The sequence below is a fragment of the Perna viridis genome, chromosome 5 (genome assembly GCF_037379345.1).
Source record: "Perna viridis isolate PV_CMFRI_1.1 ecotype Kerala chromosome 5, ASM3737934v1, whole genome shotgun sequence".
NCBI lineage: Eukaryota > Metazoa > Mollusca > Bivalvia > Mytilida > Mytilidae > Perna > Perna viridis.
Window position 1 is genome coordinate 9,187,180 of NC_142449.1, and position 18,705 is coordinate 9,205,884.

Below are 18,705 nucleotides of genomic sequence, written 5' to 3' on the forward strand. Positions count from 1 at the left end.
AAAAAAAGTGCTCAATAATGGATTTTCCATGTTGCCATAGGGGAATGCTTATATGGCCTTAACCGCAGTAATGAAAGTGAGTTTTTCCTCATTTCTAACCTAATTTTTGCTCAAATCTACACAAAACTTGATTTCAAGTGCTTATTACTACCATATTTAGGTAAATATAGCCCTCAAAGTTTAATATTTGATATTTTTACTAAATTTTCTACACTTTTTACAAGATAGGACATAAAAATCAGCCAAAAAGACCAATTTTCCATAATTTGGACCTATAACTTAAAAAAATGCATATTTTGAAGGATTTTTGTAGTGTATTCCTCTCATGGCAAAGTTAACAAGATCTTCAAGTAGTTTAAAGCTATTTCAAGAAACTTTTCATTTTGCCATGGCTTCAGCTTAAGGCTAAAAACCACTAATTCCACTTCCCATAGGCTTCTATGCTAATTTCACAATATTCAATGGCTTCTCTGGACTTTACCTTAACTTTAACCTGCAGATGACTATATATCAGCATGATTCTACATATGTCAGCTCACAATCCTCAGAATGGCATGTGGGGTTAGCAGACTTGCAGTGCAGTACTGGTCACCGGAAGTGAAGGGTCTATAAATAGCATGGGAAATCCCAGTGTTTTCACAAGATAGGGGTATATTTAAAAATCATTATGGAGATTAGGCTTCACATCACAAGAAGCAAAATGCACCTATAAAATGTACAGAAATGTTTTTCCTTTCAGAAACTGTTTAAATTTTTTAAATAAGATGAGAACTTTTTTCACAGCACTATGAGGAACAGGGGTAATTTCTGCGTAGGACTATTTTTGCGTACGTTCCGAATGCTCATTGGTTGAATTGGTGGTCTGTAACCTAAAGAGTCACTTTTTGTCTTAGAAAAAATAAATAACTATACAGGTATCTTCCTACACACATACTGAATGCATTTGCAAAGTTTCAGTGAAATGTGACAAGCACTTTTTTAAATATTTGATTTTTAAATATAGGGTAACCAAGTTGTGCGAGCAAAAAAGTGAAAATATTCTACCATACTGAAATGCATTAAATATTTGCAAAGAACTTTTTCTGACTTTTCAAATAAAAAATATCAATCACAACTTGTTTTTTAACAATATTAATGAAGAAATAGTTTTAAAAGTAATCATTTTCTGAGAAATTGGTCTATTTTTAAAAATTTATTTCTGACTTGCCTCCCCCTTTTTCTTGATCACATGTCAAAAATCCTAAATCTTTAAATTTTCACAAAAGGTGATATATTTGGCTTTAAATTTGTAAATACAGTGTTTTCACATTAAAACGTGACCAGTAAAGGGCACCTAAAGCAAAAAAAGTGCTCAATAATGGATTTTCCATGTTGCCATAGGGGAATGCTTATATGGCCTTAACCGCAGTAATGAAAGTGAGTTTTTCCTCATTTCTAACCTAATTTTTGCTCAAATCTACACAAAACTTGATTTCAAGTGCTTATTACTACCATATTTAGGTAAATATAGCCCTCAAAGTTTAATATTTGATATTTTTACTAAATTTTCTACACTTTTTACAAGATAGGACATAAAAATCAGCCAAAAAGACCAATTTTCCATAATTTGGACCTATAACTTAAAAAAATGCATATTTTGAAGGATTTTTGTAGTGTATTCCTCTCATGGCAAAGTTAACAAGATCTTCAAGTAGTTTAAAGCTATTTCAAGAAACTTTTCATTTTGCCATGGCTTCAGCTTAAGGCTAAAAACCACTAATTCCACTTCCCATAGGCTTCTATGCTAATTTCACAATATTCAATGGCTTCTCTGGACTTTACCTTAACTTTAACCTGCAGATGACTATATATCAGCATGATTCTACATATGTCAGCTCACAATCCTCAGAATGGCATGTGGGGTTAGCAGACTTGCAGTGCAGTACTGGTCACCGGAAGTGAAGGGTCTATAAATAGCATGGGAAATCCCAGTGTTTTCACAAGATAGGGGTATATTTAAAAATCATTATGGAGATTAGGCTTCACATCACAAGAAGCAAAATGCACCTATAAAATGTACAGAAATGTTTTTCCTTTCAGAAACTGTTTAAATTTTTTAAATAAGATGAGAACTTTTTTCACAGCACTATGAGGAACAGGGGTAATTTCTGCGTAGGACTATTTTTGCGTACGTTCCGAATGCTCATTGGTTGAATTGGTGGTCTGTAACCTAAAGAGTCACTTTTTGTCTTAGAAAAAATAAATAACTATACAGGTATCTTCCTACACACATACTGAATGCATTTGCAAAGTTTCAGTGAAATGTGACAAGCACTTTTTTAAATATTTGATTTTTAAATATAGGGTAACCAAGTTGTGCGAGCAAAAAAGTGAAAATATTCTACCATACTGAAATGCATTAAATATTTGCAAAGAACTTTTTCTGACTTTTCAAATAAAAAATATCAATCACAACTTGTTTTTTAACAATATTAATGAAGAAATAGTTTTAAAAGTAATCATTTTCTGAGAAATTGGTCTATTTTTAAAAATTTATTTCTGACTTGCCTCCCCCTTTTTCTTGATCACATGTCAAAAATCCTAAATCTTTAAATTTTCACAAAAGGTGATATATTTGGCTTTAAATTTGTAAATACAGTGTTTTCACATTAAAACGTGACCAGTAAAGGGCACCTAAAGCAAAAAAAGTGCTCAATAATGGATTTTCCATGTTGCCATAGGGGAATGCTTATATGGCCTTAACCGCAGTAATGAAAGTGAGTTTTTCCTCATTTCTAACCTAATTTTTGCTCAAATCTACACAAAACTTGATTTCAAGTGCTTATTACTACCATATTTAGGTAAATATAGCCCTCAAAGTTTAATATTTGATATTTTTACTAAATTTTCTACACTTTTTACAAGATAGGACATAAAAATCAGCCAAAAAGACCAATTTTCCATAATTTGGACCTATAACTTAAAAAAATGCATATTTTGAAGGATTTTTGTAGTGTATTCCTCTCATGGCAAAGTTAACAAGATCTTCAAGTAGTTTAAAGCTATTTCAAGAAACTTTTCATTTTGCCATGGCTTCAGCTTAAGGCTAAAAACCACTAATTCCACTTCCCATAGGCTTCTATGCTAATTTCACAATATTCAATGGCTTCTCTGGACTTTACCTTAACTTTAACCTGCAGATGACTATATATCAGCATGATTCTACATATGTCAGCTCACAATCCTCAGAATGGCATGTGGGGTTAGCAGACTTGCAGTGCAGTACTGGTCACCGGAAGTGAAGGGTCTATAAATAGCATGGGAAATCCCAGTGTTTTCACAAGATAGGGGTATATTTAAAAATCATTATGGAGATTAGGCTTCACATCACAAGAAGCAAAATGCACCTATAAAATGTACAGAAATGTTTTTCCTTTCAGAAACTGTTTAAATTTTTTAAATAAGATGAGAACTTTTTTCACAGCACTATGAGGAACAGGGGTAATTTCTGCGTAGGACTATTTTTGCGTACGTTCCGAATGCTCATTGGTTGAATTGGTGGTCTGTAACCTAAAGAGTCACTTTTTGTCTTAGAAAAAATAAATAACTATACAGGTATCTTCCTACACACATACTGAATGCATTTGCAAAGTTTCAGTGAAATGTGACAAGCACTTTTTTAAATATTTGATTTTTAAATATAGGGTAACCAAGTTGTGCGAGCAAAAAAGTGAAAATATTCTACCATACTGAAATGCATTAAATATTTGCAAAGAACTTTTTCTGACTTTTCAAATAAAAAATATCAATCACAACTTGTTTTTTAACAATATTAATGAAGAAATAGTTTTAAAAGTAATCATTTTCTGAGAAATTGGTCTATTTTTAAAAATTTATTTCTGACTTGCCTCCCCCTTTTTCTTGATCACATGTCAAAAATCCTAAATCTTTAAATTTTCACAAAAGGTGATATATTTGGCTTTAAATTTGTAAATACAGTGTTTTCACATTAAAACGTGACCAGTAAAGGGCACCTAAAGCAAAAAAAGTGCTCAATAATGGATTTTCCATGTTGCCATAGGGGAATGCTTATATGGCCTTAACCGCAGTAATGAAAGTGAGTTTTTCCTCATTTCTAACCTAATTTTTGCTCAAATCTACACAAAACTTGATTTCAAGTGCTTATTACTACCATATTTAGGTAAATATAGCCCTCAAAGTTTAATATTTGATATTTTTACTAAATTTTCTACACTTTTTACAAGATAGGACATAAAAATCAGCCAAAAAGACCAATTTTCCATAATTTGGACCTATAACTTAAAAAAATGCATATTTTGAAGGATTTTTGTAGTGTATTCCTCTCATGGCAAAGTTAACAAGATCTTCAAGTAGTTTAAAGCTATTTCAAGAAACTTTTCATTTTGCCATGGCTTCAGCTTAAGGCTAAAAACCACTAATTCCACTTCCCATAGGCTTCTATGCTAATTTCACAATATTCAATGGCTTCTCTGGACTTTACCTTAACTTTAACCTGCAGATGACTATATATCAGCATGATTCTACATATGTCAGCTCACAATCCTCAGAATGGCATGTGGGGTTAGCAGACTTGCAGTGCAGTACTGGTCACCGGAAGTGAAGGGTCTATAAATAGCATGGGAAATCCCAGTGTTTTCACAAGATAGGGGTATATTTAAAAATCATTATGGAGATTAGGCTTCACATCACAAGAAGCAAAATGCACCTATAAAATGTACAGAAATGTTTTTCCTTTCAGAAACTGTTTAAATTTTTTAAATAAGATGAGAACTTTTTTCACAGCACTATGAGGAACAGGGGTAATTTCTGCGTAGGACTATTTTTGCGTACGTTCCGAATGCTCATTGGTTGAATTGGTGGTCTGTAACCTAAAGAGTCACTTTTTGTCTTAGAAAAAATAAATAACTATACAGGTATCTTCCTACACACATACTGAATGCATTTGCAAAGTTTCAGTGAAATGTGACAAGCACTTTTTTAAATATTTGATTTTTAAATATAGGGTAACCAAGTTGTGCGAGCAAAAAAGTGAAAATATTCTACCATACTGAAATGCATTAAATATTTGCAAAGAACTTTTTCTGACTTTTCAAATAAAAAATATCAATCACAACTTGTTTTTTAACAATATTAATGAAGAAATAGTTTTAAAAGTAATCATTTTCTGAGAAATTGGTCTATTTTTAAAAATTTATTTCTGACTTGCCTCCCCCTTTTTCTTGATCACATGTCAAAAATCCTAAATCTTTAAATTTTCACAAAAGGTGATATATTTGGCTTTAAATTTGTAAATACAGTGTTTTCACATTAAAACGTGACCAGTAAAGGGCACCTAAAGCAAAAAAAGTGCTCAATAATGGATTTTCCATGTTGCCATAGGGGAATGCTTATATGGCCTTAACCGCAGTAATGAAAGTGAGTTTTTCCTCATTTCTAACCTAATTTTTGCTCAAATCTACACAAAACTTGATTTCAAGTGCTTATTACTACCATATTTAGGTAAATATAGCCCTCAAAGTTTAATATTTGATATTTTTACTAAATTTTCTACACTTTTTACAAGATAGGACATAAAAATCAGCCAAAAAGACCAATTTTCCATAATTTGGACCTATAACTTAAAAAAATGCATATTTTGAAGGATTTTTGTAGTGTATTCCTCTCATGGCAAAGTTAACAAGATCTTCAAGTAGTTTAAAGCTATTTCAAGAAACTTTTCATTTTGCCATGGCTTCAGCTTAAGGCTAAAAACCACTAATTCCACTTCCCATAGGCTTCTATGCTAATTTCACAATATTCAATGGCTTCTCTGGACTTTACCTTAACTTTAACCTGCAGATGACTATATATCAGCATGATTCTACATATGTCAGCTCACAATCCTCAGAATGGCATGTGGGGTTAGCAGACTTGCAGTGCAGTACTGGTCACCGGAAGTGAAGGGTCTATAAATAGCATGGGAAATCCCAGTGTTTTCACAAGATAGGGGTATATTTAAAAATCATTATGGAGATTAGGCTTCACATCACAAGAAGCAAAATGCACCTATAAAATGTACAGAAATGTTTTTCCTTTCAGAAACTGTTTAAATTTTTTAAATAAGATGAGAACTTTTTTCACAGCACTATGAGGAACAGGGGTAATTTCTGCGTAGGACTATTTTTGCGTACGTTCCGAATGCTCATTGGTTGAATTGGTGGTCTGTAACCTAAAGAGTCACTTTTTGTCTTAGAAAAAATAAATAACTATACAGGTATCTTCCTACACACATACTGAATGCATTTGCAAAGTTTCAGTGAAATGTGACAAGCACTTTTTTAAATATTTGATTTTTAAATATAGGGTAACCAAGTTGTGCGAGCAAAAAAGTGAAAATATTCTACCATACTGAAATGCATTAAATATTTGCAAAGAACTTTTTCTGACTTTTCAAATAAAAAATATCAATCACAACTTGTTTTTTAACAATATTAATGAAGAAATAGTTTTAAAAGTAATCATTTTCTGAGAAATTGGTCTATTTTTAAAAATTTATTTCTGACTTGCCTCCCCCTTTTTCTTGATCACATGTCAAAAATCCTAAATCTTTAAATTTTCACAAAAGGTGATATATTTGGCTTTAAATTTGTAAATACAGTGTTTTCACATTAAAACGTGACCAGTAAAGGGCACCTAAAGCAAAAAAAGTGCTCAATAATGGATTTTCCATGTTGCCATAGGGGAATGCTTATATGGCCTTAACCGCAGTAATGAAAGTGAGTTTTTCCTCATTTCTAACCTAATTTTTGCTCAAATCTACACAAAACTTGATTTCAAGTGCTTATTACTACCATATTTAGGTAAATATAGCCCTCAAAGTTTAATATTTGATATTTTTACTAAATTTTCTACACTTTTTACAAGATAGGACATAAAAATCAGCCAAAAAGACCAATTTTCCATAATTTGGACCTATAACTTAAAAAAATGCATATTTTGAAGGATTTTTGTAGTGTATTCCTCTCATGGCAAAGTTAACAAGATCTTCAAGTAGTTTAAAGCTATTTCAAGAAACTTTTCATTTTGCCATGGCTTCAGCTTAAGGCTAAAAACCACTAATTCCACTTCCCATAGGCTTCTATGCTAATTTCACAATATTCAATGGCTTCTCTGGACTTTACCTTAACTTTAACCTGCAGATGACTATATATCAGCATGATTCTACATATGTCAGCTCACAATCCTCAGAATGGCATGTGGGGTTAGCAGACTTGCAGTGCAGTACTGGTCACCGGAAGTGAAGGGTCTATAAATAGCATGGGAAATCCCAGTGTTTTCACAAGATAGGGGTATATTTAAAAATCATTATGGAGATTAGGCTTCACATCACAAGAAGCAAAATGCACCTATAAAATGTACAGAAATGTTTTTCCTTTCAGAAACTGTTTAAATTTTTTAAATAAGATGAGAACTTTTTTCACAGCACTATGAGGAACAGGGGTAATTTCTGCGTAGGACTATTTTTGCGTACGTTCCGAATGCTCATTGGTTGAATTGGTGGTCTGTAACCTAAAGAGTCACTTTTTGTCTTAGAAAAAATAAATAACTATACAGGTATCTTCCTACACACATACTGAATGCATTTGCAAAGTTTCAGTGAAATGTGACAAGCACTTTTTTAAATATTTGATTTTTAAATATAGGGTAACCAAGTTGTGCGAGCAAAAAAGTGAAAATATTCTACCATACTGAAATGCATTAAATATTTGCAAAGAACTTTTTCTGACTTTTCAAATAAAAAATATCAATCACAACTTGTTTTTTAACAATATTAATGAAGAAATAGTTTTAAAAGTAATCATTTTCTGAGAAATTGGTCTATTTTTAAAAATTTATTTCTGACTTGCCTCCCCCTTTTTCTTGATCACATGTCAAAAATCCTAAATCTTTAAATTTTCACAAAAGGTGATATATTTGGCTTTAAATTTGTAAATACAGTGTTTTCACATTAAAACGTGACCAGTAAAGGGCACCTAAAGCAAAAAAAGTGCTCAATAATGGATTTTCCATGTTGCCATAGGGGAATGCTTATATGGCCTTAACCGCAGTAATGAAAGTGAGTTTTTCCTCATTTCTAACCTAATTTTTGCTCAAATCTACACAAAACTTGATTTCAAGTGCTTATTACTACCATATTTAGGTAAATATAGCCCTCAAAGTTTAATATTTGATATTTTTACTAAATTTTCTACACTTTTTACAAGATAGGACATAAAAATCAGCCAAAAAGACCAATTTTCCATAATTTGGACCTATAACTTAAAAAAATGCATATTTTGAAGGATTTTTGTAGTGTATTCCTCTCATGGCAAAGTTAACAAGATCTTCAAGTAGTTTAAAGCTATTTCAAGAAACTTTTCATTTTGCCATGGCTTCAGCTTAAGGCTAAAAACCACTAATTCCACTTCCCATAGGCTTCTATGCTAATTTCACAATATTCAATGGCTTCTCTGGACTTTACCTTAACTTTAACCTGCAGATGACTATATATCAGCATGATTCTACATATGTCAGCTCACAATCCTCAGAATGGCATGTGGGGTTAGCAGACTTGCAGTGCAGTACTGGTCACCGGAAGTGAAGGGTCTATAAATAGCATGGGAAATCCCAGTGTTTTCACAAGATAGGGGTATATTTAAAAATCATTATGGAGATTAGGCTTCACATCACAAGAAGCAAAATGCACCTATAAAATGTACAGAAATGTTTTTCCTTTCAGAAACTGTTTAAATTTTTTAAATAAGATGAGAACTTTTTTCACAGCACTATGAGGAACAGGGGTAATTTCTGCGTAGGACTATTTTTGCGTACGTTCCGAATGCTCATTGGTTGAATTGGTGGTCTGTAACCTAAAGAGTCACTTTTTGTCTTAGAAAAAATAAATAACTATACAGGTATCTTCCTACACACATACTGAATGCATTTGCAAAGTTTCAGTGAAATGTGACAAGCACTTTTTTAAATATTTGATTTTTAAATATAGGGTAACCAAGTTGTGCGAGCAAAAAAGTGAAAATATTCTACCATACTGAAATGCATTAAATATTTGCAAAGAACTTTTTCTGACTTTTCAAATAAAAAATATCAATCACAACTTGTTTTTTAACAATATTAATGAAGAAATAGTTTTAAAAGTAATCATTTTCTGAGAAATTGGTCTATTTTTAAAAATTTATTTCTGACTTGCCTCCCCCTTTTTCTTGATCACATGTCAAAAATCCTAAATCTTTAAATTTTCACAAAAGGTGATATATTTGGCTTTAAATTTGTAAATACAGTGTTTTCACATTAAAACGTGACCAGTAAAGGGCACCTAAAGCAAAAAAAGTGCTCAATAATGGATTTTCCATGTTGCCATAGGGGAATGCTTATATGGCCTTAACCGCAGTAATGAAAGTGAGTTTTTCCTCATTTCTAACCTAATTTTTGCTCAAATCTACACAAAACTTGATTTCAAGTGCTTATTACTACCATATTTAGGTAAATATAGCCCTCAAAGTTTAATATTTGATATTTTTACTAAATTTTCTACACTTTTTACAAGATAGGACATAAAAATCAGCCAAAAAGACCAATTTTCCATAATTTGGACCTATAACTTAAAAAAATGCATATTTTGAAGGATTTTTGTAGTGTATTCCTCTCATGGCAAAGTTAACAAGATCTTCAAGTAGTTTAAAGCTATTTCAAGAAACTTTTCATTTTGCCATGGCTTCAGCTTAAGGCTAAAAACCACTAATTCCACTTCCCATAGGCTTCTATGCTAATTTCACAATATTCAATGGCTTCTCTGGACTTTACCTTAACTTTAACCTGCAGATGACTATATATCAGCATGATTCTACATATGTCAGCTCACAATCCTCAGAATGGCATGTGGGGTTAGCAGACTTGCAGTGCAGTACTGGTCACCGGAAGTGAAGGGTCTATAAATAGCATGGGAAATCCCAGTGTTTTCACAAGATAGGGGTATATTTAAAAATCATTATGGAGATTAGGCTTCACATCACAAGAAGCAAAATGCACCTATAAAATGTACAGAAATGTTTTTCCTTTCAGAAACTGTTTAAATTTTTTAAATAAGATGAGAACTTTTTTCACAGCACTATGAGGAACAGGGGTAATTTCTGCGTAGGACTATTTTTGCGTACGTTCCGAATGCTCATTGGTTGAATTGGTGGTCTGTAACCTAAAGAGTCACTTTTTGTCTTAGAAAAAATAAATAACTATACAGGTATCTTCCTACACACATACTGAATGCATTTGCAAAGTTTCAGTGAAATGTGACAAGCACTTTTTTAAATATTTGATTTTTAAATATAGGGTAACCAAGTTGTGCGAGCAAAAAAGTGAAAATATTCTACCATACTGAAATGCATTAAATATTTGCAAAGAACTTTTTCTGACTTTTCAAATAAAAAATATCAATCACAACTTGTTTTTTAACAATATTAATGAAGAAATAGTTTTAAAAGTAATCATTTTCTGAGAAATTGGTCTATTTTTAAAAATTTATTTCTGACTTGCCTCCCCCTTTTTCTTGATCACATGTCAAAAATCCTAAATCTTTAAATTTTCACAAAAGGTGATATATTTGGCTTTAAATTTGTAAATACAGTGTTTTCACATTAAAACGTGACCAGTAAAGGGCACCTAAAGCAAAAAAAGTGCTCAATAATGGATTTTCCATGTTGCCATAGGGGAATGCTTATATGGCCTTAACCGCAGTAATGAAAGTGAGTTTTTCCTCATTTCTAACCTAATTTTTGCTCAAATCTACACAAAACTTGATTTCAAGTGCTTATTACTACCATATTTAGGTAAATATAGCCCTCAAAGTTTAATATTTGATATTTTTACTAAATTTTCTACACTTTTTACAAGATAGGACATAAAAATCAGCCAAAAAGACCAATTTTCCATAATTTGGACCTATAACTTAAAAAAATGCATATTTTGAAGGATTTTTGTAGTGTATTCCTCTCATGGCAAAGTTAACAAGATCTTCAAGTAGTTTAAAGCTATTTCAAGAAACTTTTCATTTTGCCATGGCTTCAGCTTAAGGCTAAAAACCACTAATTCCACTTCCCATAGGCTTCTATGCTAATTTCACAATATTCAATGGCTTCTCTGGACTTTACCTTAACTTTAACCTGCAGATGACTATATATCAGCATGATTCTACATATGTCAGCTCACAATCCTCAGAATGGCATGTGGGGTTAGCAGACTTGCAGTGCAGTACTGGTCACCGGAAGTGAAGGGTCTATAAATAGCATGGGAAATCCCAGTGTTTTCACAAGATAGGGGTATATTTAAAAATCATTATGGAGATTAGGCTTCACATCACAAGAAGCAAAATGCACCTATAAAATGTACAGAAATGTTTTTCCTTTCAGAAACTGTTTAAATTTTTTAAATAAGATGAGAACTTTTTTCACAGCACTATGAGGAACAGGGGTAATTTCTGCGTAGGACTATTTTTGCGTACGTTCCGAATGCTCATTGGTTGAATTGGTGGTCTGTAACCTAAAGAGTCACTTTTTGTCTTAGAAAAAATAAATAACTATACAGGTATCTTCCTACACACATACTGAATGCATTTGCAAAGTTTCAGTGAAATGTGACAAGCACTTTTTTAAATATTTGATTTTTAAATATAGGGTAACCAAGTTGTGCGAGCAAAAAAGTGAAAATATTCTACCATACTGAAATGCATTAAATATTTGCAAAGAACTTTTTCTGACTTTTCAAATAAAAAATATCAATCACAACTTGTTTTTTAACAATATTAATGAAGAAATAGTTTTAAAAGTAATCATTTTCTGAGAAATTGGTCTATTTTTAAAAATTTATTTCTGACTTGCCTCCCCCTTTTTCTTGATCACATGTCAAAAATCCTAAATCTTTAAATTTTCACAAAAGGTGATATATTTGGCTTTAAATTTGTAAATACAGTGTTTTCACATTAAAACGTGACCAGTAAAGGGCACCTAAAGCAAAAAAAGTGCTCAATAATGGATTTTCCATGTTGCCATAGGGGAATGCTTATATGGCCTTAACCGCAGTAATGAAAGTGAGTTTTTCCTCATTTCTAACCTAATTTTTGCTCAAATCTACACAAAACTTGATTTCAAGTGCTTATTACTACCATATTTAGGTAAATATAGCCCTCAAAGTTTAATATTTGATATTTTTACTAAATTTTCTACACTTTTTACAAGATAGGACATAAAAATCAGCCAAAAAGACCAATTTTCCATAATTTGGACCTATAACTTAAAAAAATGCATATTTTGAAGGATTTTTGTAGTGTATTCCTCTCATGGCAAAGTTAACAAGATCTTCAAGTAGTTTAAAGCTATTTCAAGAAACTTTTCATTTTGCCATGGCTTCAGCTTAAGGCTAAAAACCACTAATTCCACTTCCCATAGGCTTCTATGCTAATTTCACAATATTCAATGGCTTCTCTGGACTTTACCTTAACTTTAACCTGCAGATGACTATATATCAGCATGATTCTACATATGTCAGCTCACAATCCTCAGAATGGCATGTGGGGTTAGCAGACTTGCAGTGCAGTACTGGTCACCGGAAGTGAAGGGTCTATAAATAGCATGGGAAATCCCAGTGTTTTCACAAGATAGGGGTATATTTAAAAATCATTATGGAGATTAGGCTTCACATCACAAGAAGCAAAATGCACCTATAAAATGTACAGAAATGTTTTTCCTTTCAGAAACTGTTTAAATTTTTTAAATAAGATGAGAACTTTTTTCACAGCACTATGAGGAACAGGGGTAATTTCTGCGTAGGACTATTTTTGCGTACGTTCCGAATGCTCATTGGTTGAATTGGTGGTCTGTAACCTAAAGAGTCACTTTTTGTCTTAGAAAAAATAAATAACTATACAGGTATCTTCCTACACACATACTGAATGCATTTGCAAAGTTTCAGTGAAATGTGACAAGCACTTTTTTAAATATTTGATTTTTAAATATAGGGTAACCAAGTTGTGCGAGCAAAAAAGTGAAAATATTCTACCATACTGAAATGCATTAAATATTTGCAAAGAACTTTTTCTGACTTTTCAAATAAAAAATGTCAATCACAACTTGTTTTTTAACAATATTAATGAAGAAATAGTTTTAAAAGTAATCATTTTCTGAGAAATTGGTCTATTTTTAAAAATTTATTTCTGACTTGCCTCCCCCTTTTTCTTGATCACATGTCAAAAATCCTAAATCTTTAAATTTTCACAAAAGGTGATATATTTGGCTTTAAATTTGTAAATACAGTGTTTTCACATTAAAACGTGACCAGTAAAGGGCACCTAAAGCAAAAAAAGTGCTCAATAATGGATTTTCCATGTTGCCATAGGGGAATGCTTATATGGCCTTAACCGCAGTAATGAAAGTGAGTTTTTCCTCATTTCTAACCTAATTTTTGCTCAAATCTACACAAAACTTGATTTCAAGTGCTTATTACTACCATATTTAGGTAAATATAGCCCTCAAAGTTTAATATTTGATATTTTTACTAAATTTTCTACACTTTTTACAAGATAGGACATAAAAATCAGCCAAAAAGACCAATTTTCCATAATTTGGACCTATAACTTAAAAAAATGCATATTTTGAAGGATTTTTGTAGTGTATTCCTCTCATGGCAAAGTTAACAAGATCTTCAAGTAGTTTAAAGCTATTTCAAGAAACTTTTCATTTTGCCATGGCTTCAGCTTAAGGCTAAAAACCACTAATTCCACTTCCCATAGGCTTCTATGCTAATTTCACAATATTCAATGGCTTCTCTGGACTTTACCTTAACTTTAACCTGCAGATGACTATATATCAGCATGATTCTACATATGTCAGCTCACAATCCTCAGAATGGCATGTGGGGTTAGCAGACTTGCAGTGCAGTACTGGTCACCGGAAGTGAAGGGTCTATAAATAGCATGGGAAATCCCAGTGTTTTCACAAGATAGGGGTATATTTAAAAATCATTATGGAGATTAGGCTTCACATCACAAGAAGCAAAATGCACCTATAAAATGTACAGAAATGTTTTTCCTTTCAGAAACTGTTTAAATTTTTTAAATAAGATGAGAACTTTTTTCACAGCACTATGAGGAACAGGGGTAATTTCTGCGTAGGACTATTTTTGCGTACGTTCCGAATGCTCATTGGTTGAATTGGTGGTCTGTAACCTAAAGAGTCACTTTTTGTCTTAGAAAAAATAAATAACTATACAGGTATCTTCCTACACACATACTGAATGCATTTGCAAAGTTTCAGTGAAATGTGACAAGCACTTTTTTAAATATTTGATTTTTAAATATAGGGTAACCAAGTTGTGCGAGCAAAAAAGTGAAAATATTCTACCATACTGAAATGCATTAAATATTTGCAAAGAACTTTTTCTGACTTTTCAAATAAAAAATGTCAATCACAACTTGTTTTTTAACAATATTAATGAAGAAATAGTTTTAAAAGTAATCATTTTCTGAGAAATTGGTCTATTTTTAAAAATTTATTTCTGACTTGCCTCCCCCTTTTTCTTGATCACATGTCAAAAATCCTAAATCTTTAAATTTTCACAAAAGGTGATATATTTGGCTTTAAATTTGTAAATACAGTGTTTTCACATTAAAACGTGACCAGTAAAGGGCACCTAAAGCAAAAAAAGTGCTCAATAATGGATTTTCCATGTTGCCATAGGGGAATGCTTATATGGCCTTAACCGCAGTAATGAAAGTGAGTTTTTCCTCATTTCTAACCTAATTTTTGCTCAAATCTACACAAAACTTGATTTCAAGTGCTTATTACTACCATATTTAGGTAAATATAGCCCTCAAAGTTTAATATTTGATATTTTTACTAAATTTTCTACACTTTTTACAAGATAGGACATAAAAATCAGCCAAAAAGACCAATTTTCCATAATTTGGACCTATAACTTAAAAAAATGCATATTTTGAAGGATTTTTGTAGTGTATTCCTCTCATGGCAAAGTTAACAAGATCTTCAAGTAGTTTAAAGCTATTTCAAGAAACTTTTCATTTTGCCATGGCTTCAGCTTAAGGCTAAAAACCACTAATTCCACTTCCCATAGGCTTCTATGCTAATTTCACAATATTCAATGGCTTCTCTGGACTTTACCTTAACTTTAACCTGCAGATGACTATATATCAGCATGATTCTACATATGTCAGCTCACAATCCTCAGAATGGCATGTGGGGTTAGCAGACTTGCAGTGCAGTACTGGTCACCGGAAGTGAAGGGTCTATAAATAGCATGGGAAATCCCAGTGTTTTCACAAGATAGGGGTATATTTAAAAATCATTATGGAGATTAGGCTTCACATCACAAGAAGCAAAATGCACCTATAAAATGTACAGAAATGTTTTTCCTTTCAGAAACTGTTTAAATTTTTTAAATAAGATGAGAACTTTTTTCACAGCACTATGAGGAACAGGGGTAATTTCTGCGTAGGACTATTTTTGCGTACGTTCCGAATGCTCATTGGTTGAATTGGTGGTCTGTAACCTAAAGAGTCACTTTTTGTCTTAGAAAAAATAAATAACTATACAGGTATCTTCCTACACACATACTGAATGCATTTGCAAAGTTTCAGTGAAATGTGACAAGCACTTTTTTAAATATTTGATTTTTAAATATAGGGTAACCAAGTTGTGCGAGCAAAAAAGTGAAAATATTCTACCATACTGAAATGCATTAAATATTTGCAAAGAACTTTTTCTGACTTTTCAAATAAAAAATATCAATCACAACTTGTTTTTTAACAATATCAATGAAGAAATAGTTTTAAAAGTAATCATTTTCTGAGAAATTGGTCTATTTTTAAAAATTTATTTCTGACTTGCCTCCCCCTTTTTCTTGATCACATGTCAAAAATCCTAAATCTTTAAATTTTCACAAAAGGTGATATATTTGGCTTTAAATTTGTAAATACAGTGTTTTCACATTAAAACGTGACCAGTAAAGGGCACCTAAAGCAAAAAAAGTGCTCAATAATGGATTTTCCATGTTGCCATAGGGGAATGCTTATATGGCCTTAACCGCAGTAATGAAAGTGAGTTTTTCCTCATTTCTAACCTAATTTTTGCTCAAATCTACACAAAACTTGATTTCAAGTGCTTATTACTACCATATTTAGGTAAATATAGCCCTCAAAGTTTAATATTTGATATTTTTACTAAATTTTCTACACTTTTTACAAGATAGGACATAAAAATCAGCCAAAAAGACCAATTTTCCATAATTTGGACCTATAACTTAAAAAAATGCATATTTTGAAGGATTTTTGTAGTGTATTCCTCTCATGGCAAAGTTAACAAGATCTTCAAGTAGTTTAAAGCTATTTCAAGAAACTTTTCATTTTGCCATGGCTTCAGCTTAAGGCTAAAAACCACTAATTCCACTTCCCATAGGCTTCTATGCTAATTTCACAATATTCAATGGCTTCTCTGGACTTTACCTTAACTTTAACCTGCAGATGACTATATATCAGCATGATTCTACATATGTCAGCTCACAATCCTCAGAATGGCATGTGGGGTTAGCAGACTTGCAGTGCAGTACTGGTCACCGGAAGTGAAGGGTCTATAAATAGCATGGGAAATCCCAGTGTTTTCACAAGATAGGGGTATATTTAAAAATCATTATGGAGATTAGGCTTCACATCACAAGAAGCAAAATGCACCTATAAAATGTACAGAAATGTTTTTCCTTTCAGAAACTGTTTAAATTTTTTAAATAAGATGAGAACTTTTTTCACAGCACTATGAGGAACAGGGGTAATTTCTGCGTAGGACTATTTTTGCGTACGTTCCGAATGCTCATTGGTTGAATTGGTGGTCTGTAACCTAAAGAGTCACTTTTTGTCTTAGAAAAAATAAATAACTATACAGGTATCTTCCTACACACATACTGAATGCATTTGCAAAGTTTCAGTGAAATGTGACAAGCACTTTTTTAAATATTTGATTTTTAAATATAGGGTAACCAAGTTGTGCGAGCAAAAAAGTGAAAATATTCTACCATACTGAAATGCATTAAATATTTGCAAAGAACTTTTTCTGACTTTTCAAATAAAAAATATCAATCACAACTTGTTTTTTAACAATATTAATGAAGAAATAGTTTTAAAAGTAATCATTTTCTGAGAAATTGGTCTATTTTTAAAAATTTATTTCTGACTTGCCTCCCCCTTTTTCTTGATCACATGTCAAAAATCCTAAATCTTTAAATTTTCACAAAAGGTGATATATTTGGCTTTAAATTTGTAAATACAGTGTTTTCACATTAAAACGTGACCAGTAAAGGGCACCTAAAGCAAAAAAAGTGCTCAATAATGGATTTTCCATGTTGCCATAGGGGAATGCTTATATGGCCTTAACCGCAGTAATGAAAGTGAGTTTTTCCTCATTTCTAACCTAATTTTTGCTCAAATCTACACAAAACTTGATTTCAAGTGCTTATTACTACCATATTTAGGTAAATATAGCCCTCAAAGTTTAATATTTGATATTTTTACTAAATTTTCTACACTTTTTACAAGATAGGACATAAAAATCAGCCAAAAAGACCAATTTTCCATAATTTGGACCTATAACTTAAAAAAATGCATATTTTGAAGGATTTTTGTAGTGTATTCCTCTCATGGCAAAGTTAACAAGATCTTCAAGTAGTTTAAAGCTATTTCAAGAAACTTTTCATTTTGCCATGGCTTCAGCTTAAGGCTGAAAACCACTAATTCCACTTCCCATAGGCTTCTATGCTAATTTCACAATATTCAATGGCTTCTCTGGACTTTACCTTAACTTTAACCTGCAGATGACTATATATCAGCATGATTCTACATATGTCAGCTCACAATCCTCAGAATGGCATGTGGGGTTAGCAGACTTGCAGTGCAGTACTGGTCACCGGAAGTGAAGGGTCTATAAATAGCATGGGAAATCCCAGTGTTTTCACAAGATAGGGGTATATTTAAAAATCATTATGGAGATTAGGCTTCACATCACAAGAAGCAAAATGCACCTATAAAATGTACAGAAATGTTTTTCCTTTCAGAAACTGTTTAAATTTTTTAAATAAGATGAGAACTTTTTTCACAGCACTATGAGGAACAGGGGTAATTTCTGCGTAGGACTATTTTTGCGTACGTTCCGAATGCTCATTGGTTGAATTGGTGGTCTGTAACCTAAAGAGTCACTTTTTGTCTTAGAAAAAATAAATAACTATACAGGTATCTTCCTACACACATACTGAATGCATTTGCAAAGTTTCAGTGAAATGTGACAAGCACTTTTTTAAATATTTGATTTTTAAATATAGGGTAACCAAGTTGTGCGAGCAAAAAAGTGAAAATATTCTACCATACTGAAATGCATTAAATATTTGCAAAGAACTTTTTCTGACTTTTCAAATAAAAAATATCAATCACAACTTGTTTTTTAACAATATTAATGAAGAAATAGTTTTAAAAGTAATCATTTTCTGAGAAATTGGTCTATTTTTAAAAATTTATTTCTGACTTGCCTCCCCCTTTTTCTTGATCACATGTCAAAAATCCTAAATCTTTAAATTTTCACAAAAGGTGATATATTTGGCTTTAAA